The sequence below is a fragment of the Limulus polyphemus genome, unplaced genomic scaffold, assembly GCF_000517525.1.
Source record: "Limulus polyphemus unplaced genomic scaffold, Limulus_polyphemus-2.1.2 Scaffold2032, whole genome shotgun sequence".
NCBI classification, from domain to species: domain Eukaryota; kingdom Metazoa; phylum Arthropoda; class Merostomata; order Xiphosura; family Limulidae; genus Limulus; species Limulus polyphemus.
In genome coordinates this window covers 45,386-54,786 of record NW_013667642.1, presented here as the reverse complement: position 1 = coordinate 54,786, position 9,401 = coordinate 45,386, and positions in this window count along the sequence as shown.

Genomic DNA, 9,401 nt, shown 5'->3' with positions numbered 1-9,401 from the left:
ATGTTGTATATCATAAGTGTCGTAATCTTGTTTATAGTCAAACTTCGTTTTCCTTCGAACACATCGATTGCATCATATCAGCAGTTATTTTACTTAGTTATCCACATTCAAGGCAGGAGCTGCGGCATACCATCAGTTGTGTTAGTAATTTTAAATATAGAAGCAGGAGCTGCGGCATACCATCAGTTGTGTTAGTTAATTTTAAATATAGAAGCAGGAGCTGCGGCATACCATCAGTTGTGTTAGTTAATTTTAAATATAGAAGCAGGAGCTGCGTCATATCATAAGTTTTGTTAGTTAATTTTAAATATAGAAGCAGGAGCTGCGGCATACCATCAGTTGTGTTAGTTAATTTCAAATATAGAAGCAGGAGCTCATTTTTAATTTGTTTATTGATGAATTATTCTCCTTTATCAGTTATATTTTTTCGTTTTTCTTTGTCTGCATTTCAAGAATATCTTTGAAAGCTTTGTTATTTCTTGTTTCCCGTTTTTACTTTGATTGGAACAGATCCACCATATTTACTGAAAATATCTATAAGTGTTAATATACAATTTCTGTTATTATTCCAAGATTTAAATTGTCTCATATATGCATGCTATTGATCGTCAGTTCCTTCTTCCTTTAAATTTATATCTAATTGGTTTGTGTTTTTTATATTCATCTCACTTTTATTTTTTAGGTAATTGAGTTTTACGTTTTAATTCTTCTATAACGCTAAAACCTCTCTCTGGATCAAAATATATTTCTTTCAATTTCTTTTTAAACTGAGACTTTATTGCACCACTACTTTTACACATTCCTTTAATAGTAGGCCTTCCATTTTTTGAAATAGATTCCTGAATATTGGTTGTTTCAGATTTTGTTTCATACTTTAAACAGTACATAATAGATGAATGCCAAGATCGAATGTTTCTTAGCTCTAATAATTCCTCTAGCAACTCTTTCACGTAATATTGGATCTTAAATAGCAATACTATCTTATATCAATTCTTGATCAGATATACGCTTTTGATTTACTATAAGCAATATCATGTTTCTTACATGCTTTATCCACTCTGTTAGTTTCAGTAACAACTCTAGCTAAACGGTTTTAAATCTTGGTAAAGGGTCTATAGTACTGAAATCTGGGTAAATGCATTTCAAGAGGATTAAATGTATCTTGCATAGAGCCAAACAGATTAATTTCTTTCATTTATATCCATTTAATTTTGCTTGTTAATGTACTTCTATTTCTTGGAAATTATTCATGTTTGTATAAAGGCTTTCTCTTGTAACTTAATTTCTTCTTGAGGAATATTTTTACATGTAAATAAAGTTATCATTTCTTTGTAAAAGTTATAAGACCCTTTATATTCTTCTTTCTTGGCAGATATGTTTATATACTTTTCAATTACTTTAATGACACCGGCTCCTATACTTAATATTGCTAAGGGGACAAGAGCAAAAGCTGGTAAGCCAGAAGCATTGAATAAAATTAAAAACTTATCATAACTATATCATTTTAGTAGATTTAAGATCTGATAATAAAAAAATCATATTCTTCATTAATAAATTGGAAATATATATTTGTTTAAATTCATTAATATTCTAAGATACATCAAATTCTCGAATGATCTGTTTTATTTCTCTATACTGATATCAATTGGAGTTGAATAATAAGATTGTGATACACAACTTATTGATGCATTTTCCTTTCTTTCTTTCTCTGATAACAGATTTAACTTTTTTATCTTGTTTTGATTATTGTTCAGTTATACAGTAATAAGAACAACAAGATCTATCATATATTCTATGTTATTAGATAACAATGTTCCTTTCTTTAATTTTTTACATAACTGTATAATTTCCTTTCTATTATTTCGACCTTCGATAAATTGTAAGACATCTTCATTTATATCATCAAAGATAACTCCTCTTGTAATTTTATATATCTAGGTTCTCCTATATCTTTTGCACATAAGTATATAATATCATAGTTTAATTGATCATAGATTAGGTTTAATGACAAATCTGTTTTTCCACAACCAGATGGGCCAAGAATTAAAAGTTTAAACGGGTGTATACATCCAAAACGATTTTGATCAAGCTCTTCGAACTCTTCTGGTTCTGTCTGTATTTAATATTTATAATTTATTTAACTATAAGTTAGATACTTTTAATTATAAATTAAACTATGTTTGATACTTTTAATTATAAATTAAACTATGTTTGATACTTTTAATTATAAATTAAACTATTTTTGATACTTTTAACCATAAATAAATGATCAGAAAAAGATAGAAAATACATATATACATTAAAACAACTATCGAAACAATAACAAAAATAAAAAAGACGAATGAAGAAAAGAAACTTTCCAAAAAGTCAAATACGAAGAGTCAATAGCAGAGTTTCATAAACCAATAATTAAAAGATTAAAATCTCAAGATACAAAGAAAGAATTGAAAGCTATAGAAGATGCGATTCACATTTTTGCAATACATTCTATCGAAGAATTCAAGTTGATTATCGAAGAACCAAAAACAAAATAAATGGTTACTTTAGATGAAGGATTAGATGTTTTCTTTTTAGGGCAACAAGAACTTATATTACCATTCAAATTAACTGATAAACCTGATTTAATTGAAGAAATTAGTGAAAAAGCAGGAAGAGCAAACAAATTTTCGGGTAGTAAAAAAGCTAAAACAAATACAAAAATTAAATAAAGCAGAAGAAAAAATAAATAGATATTCAGGAAGAAGAGAATTATTCGAGAAGGAAAGAAATATATTAGAAGAATTTATTCATGTAAATGAAGAGACAATAGACCATATCAACTTATCCTTGGTTTGTTTTGAATTTTGCGCAAAGCTACACCAGGGCTATCTGCGTTAGCCGTCCCTAATTGAGCAGTGAAAGACCAGAGGGAAGGCAGCTAGTCATCAATACCCACCGCCAACTCTTGGGCTATTCTTTTTACCAACGAATAGTGGGATTGACCATCACTTTATAACGCTCCCACGGCTGAAAGGGCGAACAAGTTTGGTGGGACGGGGATTTGAACCCGCGACCCTCAGATTGTGAGTAAAGCACCCTAACCACTTGGCCATGCTAAGCCATTAAATTATCTATTGAAAAATTAAAACTCTTGAAAGGATATGTCTAAAGTGATAAAAATAAGTGGTGAAGGATTAATCAATGAAGTATACAAACTAACTGATAAGTTAGTTTAACAGGAAATAATAGTAAAAGTGGACATCAAATCCTTGATTTATTAGAAGTAGTACTTAAATAAGGAGAGATTATAAATGATTTTATCGAAAAATGTTATAAAATATTTTTAACTTATAATAAATGAGTTATATTACACCAAACGTTTATTTAAGTGATTGTCAGAAGGATACAAAAAACAAGCCGTTTCACTCTAGAGAGATAAATATAAAATACCTAATAATCAAATTAAACAGCTAAATGATGGAGAGAGGATTACAATATCAAAAACACTATCAAAATAAAATGAAGGCTTTTTGCCGTTTTTGATCTCTTTATTAACAATGATTGCGAATGAAGCAGTTGGCGGGTTGGGTACTGGGGGGTGCGAAAAAGTTAATGGATAAAGTTAGTGGATCTGGATCTTAAAAATGGGAAAGAAGTAATATAAAAGTAAGTAATGAAGATATAGAAAAAATAATGAAAAAGTTTTACAGTTGTTTACGGTATTGATTTATTACGTAAGGAAATAAAATCATGTAAAATGGAATTATTTCATTAGACCTGCAACTCATTAGGTTTATTACTACAATGATCCAAATATAATTTCGTTGAATATTTCAATCCTTATGGAGAATATAAAATGAATAATGTAAATCTTTCTAAAGATATAAAACCAAAATAAATCGAACAATTATATACAATTCGAGCTTTCTACAAAACATTGTATCAGTAAAATGTGAATATTGTTATATGAAATATATAAAAGAAACAAAGTCTTTGTGAAGTGTTATATACACTTACTGAAACATTGAGTGATTTCTACGAGAGTTATGTTTTATTAAATGAGACGACTAATACATTGAGATTCTAAAGATAGCAAGAAGTCGGGGGACAGTGCAATAGAATTTAAAACTCCTATCGATGTCAATAATAAAAATCATTCTTTAATATTAAAATACATGTCAATGTTGGTATCATGGAATAACATTAATGAAATATTTAATAACAGTATTCAATTTAAAAACAGTAACAATTGAAAATGATAACTACATATATATAGCTAACATCTCTAGAGGTATAGACGACATTCACATTAATTTTGGTGTTATGAATAGAGTATTAAACTATTATACAGTTGTGAATTTAGCTATATTTTGTATTCATTTACTCCTTCTAATCCACCTGGGAATTTAATTATAATTGCAAAAACAAATCCAGTTTATACAGAAGTTAACATATCAAATTATATTTATAGGATAAAGATGAAGGTTACAGATCAACTCGATCATCCAGTTGACTTGAACAAACAGCGAGTTGTATATAAACTACAATTAAGTAATATTAAATGAATTGTAATAAACTCCAGTTATTTGCGAAAAGTACAAAATATTATGGGAAATGTATTTTAAGTAAGGTTAGAGACAATGGTTTAGAAGTGTTAGCTAAAAAGTGGAGAATATTGCTGTAGATAAGTTCATAGAAAGTAAATTGAGTAACATATTTTAGATAAAAATCCCCCAATCCCAATATGGGACAGGATTAAAAATATTTTAATTATAATAAATGGAAAAAATTGGGATCTAACGAGTGTTCCTAATAATTATCAAAATGATATAGAAAGTTTTTAATATAAACATCATCGCAAAGGTAAGGTCGTTCTTGATGAAAAAGAGGCTAAATACGAATTCAACAATAAAGATATAAACGATAATATATTATATTCCAATGGTTATATTTGTCCAGAGTTAAAGATTACAAAGTAATATGGAATTGCAATTGGTACTGATAATGTAACACTAGTTAATACTGGAGATATTTTTTTCAAGAGCTGAATTATATATTGGTAAAATTATGATTGAAGAAATGGAATTACCCTATCCTGTTCATCATGTACAAGACTTAATACATTTTTAAAAAATACCTCAGAAACAGTAAATAAACAGATTTTGGTACCTGGCGACAATGGATCCAAAACATTAAGGATCAAATTGATAAATTAGTATCAACATTTAAATATAATGGTTCTCACAATGAAGATGGGTTAGAACAAAAAAAGCAATAAAATTAAATTATGGACTCCAATTAGACATTATTTTTTATTCTTTAATGATTTTAATCCTATTTAGTTATACATAAAAAGACAGTAATTGCGTCGTATCATTTTATTTTGTGTAGTTATATATATACAAAATAGAAGCTGCTTCATGTTATCAGTTATCTTAATTAGTTATATATATATATATATATACAAGGCAGAATCTGCGTTACATCATCAGTTGTGTTACTAGGTTATACATATATGACGAATAAGCTCCGTCACTTCATCAGTTTTTTTTTTTTTACTTGGTTATACATATGCACTGCAGGAGCTGCATCATATCATCATTTGTTTTACTTAGTTGTATCATTAGTTTTATTACTTAATTATGCATATACAAGGAAGAAGCTGCGTCATATCGTCAGTTATGTTACTTAGTTACAGATATACGTGGTAGGAGCTGAGTAATACTATCATCATGTTATGCTACTTATTTATGCACATACAAAGCAGGAGTTCCGTAATTCCATCAGTTATCTTAGTTACGTATAAAAGGCAGAAACTGCGTCATATCATCAGTTTTGTTACTTAGTTATACATATACAAAGCAGGATATACGTCATATTCTCCATCATTTTAGTTATATATACTAACTAAATATTTTTAGTTACAAGACCTAATAATCATATTTTATTAGTTATAATCTTCAAAACTCCTTCGCGATCTTTTCAAACTAATAAATAGCACCTATTGCTTAAGTATTCACTGAAACATGATATATAATGTATTAGACAATTTGCTGTAAAATATAAAATTGTCAGTGTAGTATTTAAATTAGAAAAAACACAGAAATCTAACGTTGGTATTTAAAATAACCTAAAGAGGAGTAAACATTTATTTTAAAGTTATGAAAATTAAGTTAAACATTGATATGAAAGTACGTCTACTAGATTAATCTTATTCGTTTGAAAAGTGTGCAAACTTCAATATATATTTACTGACTTAAAAAGTATGTGAAATGAAAAACATCTATTTTGAACTTACACAAATTCGTATATATATTTTAGTAAGTTATTCGTATTGTATTAGTTATTTCTGAATAATTCATTTACATATTCCCTAAGTTATAATCCTAACGGAATGCTTCAAGGAATATATTAACATTATTTCATCGTCCAAAACGTTTTGTTACAATTTGACTGCGATGTGTAGAGTTATTTAAGAGTAGTGTTTTCTGTTTTTAATTGCGTATAAAATATTCTAATCCGAGAATTTACTCTCAGTTATTAAGAATGGTGACGCACGTGCTGGGTATTTATAACGCTGTTCCGCATACTTAGACAAGAGGAGAAGTAGGTTTAGAAACTGAGCTAGGCAACAAGGATAGTGTTACGAAAAAATCGGATTCAAGATTTAGTGAAGTAGATTCAAGATTTAGTGAAATAGGCACTTCTTCTGTAAATGTATTATTGTATGCGTGTTAAAAAGTGGAAGTGTATTCTCTTTATTTCAATCAACACTACTGTAGGTGTAAGTACTGTTTCGTGGAGTTTTGAGGTTTGTGTCTGTACAATACACACAAAGAGATAAAGATCAGTAATGTTCCGCAATTACGAATTGTATATATGTTTGTTTATTCATTCAGCTGTTGTTAGTTCTCACGCTATTCTATTCTAAAAGTAGGGTCAGTAAATCCAATGGAACATACCTCTTCATGTAGTCATCATCACCAACAATATATATATATATTCTATTCTAAAAGTAGGGTCAGTAAATCCAATGGAACATACCTCTTCATGTAGTCATCATCACCAACAATATATATATATATTGTTAACTATGTTTACAACATTATTCTGAAGCTAATAAAACCGTAAATGGAGATAATAAATGTAATATATATTACTCAAATTACAAACATCTATGACAAAGATCTAGGATAGATATAATTTATATAAATGCTTGATTATTTCCATTTGTAAAATGTATGTCTTGCGTTTTAAAATCTAATACGAGCCAATTTTGGTAAAATTATTTACTAAAGAAACATACAAACACGAAAGAAAATAGTGTTGCAATTATATATTGTATCACAATAGTGTTTAATTGAACAAAATTAAACAGTACTAAAGAATAAAACATTTCAAATACAGAAAGTACGTAGATTATACAAAACTACTTGCATGGGATGGCATTCGAAAGCTCTGCTTTAACTTCACAGACCTAACAGTTTAATTATCTCTACAGCTTTTTGGTTCACCTAAGAAGTTCTGGAAACGTTATAAAATAGTTAAATTCTCTTAATTGAGCAAGTCGTGTTTGTCTTGTGTGTGTTTGTGTATAAAGGACCGAACCTTGAATGACCTTTGGTTTAAATTCACTGAATAGGGTTACGTTTAGTGTATGAAAACATATTTGGTTTAATACATTTTTGCGATGTTGTCTGCAGAATATATTTTGAAAGTTAAAATTTGATAAAGGTTAGAGGTTATGATTAAGGTTGAACACCATACGCACAATGTACTTTTGAATCAGGTGCTACAAACCAACCACTGTAAAGTTCAAACTAGAAAACTTACCTTACATATTTAAGGAATACGTTCTCGTTTATATGTTTTATAGTTAATATAATCTATCTTGAGAAAAATTGGAACCAATATAATCAATGAAACAAAACTTCCACGATCATGGCCTCTTGGAGTAAAACTTACATGTACCCCCCTTAGAGTAAAGGTTATATATATATAACATCTTCCCCTATACAACATGTACATGGACACCCCTCAGAGCAATGCTGAGATGAACACACTCTTAGTTTTCATAGAAGACAACGAACTAATTGAGTAAAGGTTATATATATATAACATCTTCCCCTATACAACATGTACATGGACACCCCTTACAGTAATGATTATATATATATAACATCTTCCCCTATACAACATGTACATGGACACCCCTTAGAGTAATGATTATATATACATAACATCTTCCCCTATACAACATGTACATGGACACCCCTTAGAGTAATGGTTATATATATAACATCTTCCCCTATACAACATGTACATGGACACCCCCTAGAGCAATGCTGAGATGAACACACTCTTAGTTTTCATAGAAGACAACGAACTAATTGAATATGGCGAACAAAACTATACAAACATGCTAATGTTAATGCATGAGTTAATTAAGCATTTAGATAAAATATGCACGAGTTTAAAACATAGATAGATTCTTGCTTTAAAACAACAAAGAAGAGTATTATTTAAAAATAAACTCATCATCGCATTGAAAGAATGACACATACTTTATTATAAACGATTACTAAAATAATTCCCGCGTGTGAATATTAAGAACACATCCAGATTGTCTTCCTTTCTGTAATTTGAAAGTTGTATACAAAGCCATCGGCCGAGAACAACACTCCAATGTTACGTTTTGTTATTAATTAATTTATTTTTTGTTTAAAGAATCATTTTTGTCAACAAAAGACGCCTTCTGCCGAACCTCAATGTTAACAACCCCAGAACGTTGATTTATGTTGTTATGGTTATAGATGAGAACATTACGTATCGGTTCATGTAAGTCCACGCAAAAATTTATGTGTAAACGCAACGTGTTTTTTTCACCATGTATTTATACTTTCTACAACATATTTCTCTGGATTTTGAATCCTAACAAGGAAAGGATATTTTAAAGCACATGAATACATAATAATGTCAAAAGGTTTCACAAGAAATTGTTTTTTGTCTTACACACTACTCATATATTTTATATTTTCGATATTTCTTTACAACAATTGTGTTACAATGTGGTTTTGTTATTAGACATTTTATGTGTTACAAAAAATTAGAGTTTGAGTGGTATTCAATATATTATCACTTTATGTCTTATACAGTATACGTTTGAGGAACATTTGGAAAATGGAGAATATCGATACATTATGTTTCATATATATTCTCTGTAACATACATTATGTTTCATATATATTCTCTGTAATATACATTATGTTTCATATATATTCTCTGTAATATACATTATGTTTCATATATATTCTCTGTAATATACATTATGTTTCATATATATTCTTTGTAATATACATTATGTTTCATATATATTCTGTGTAATATATGTTATGTTTCATATATATTCTCTGTAATATACA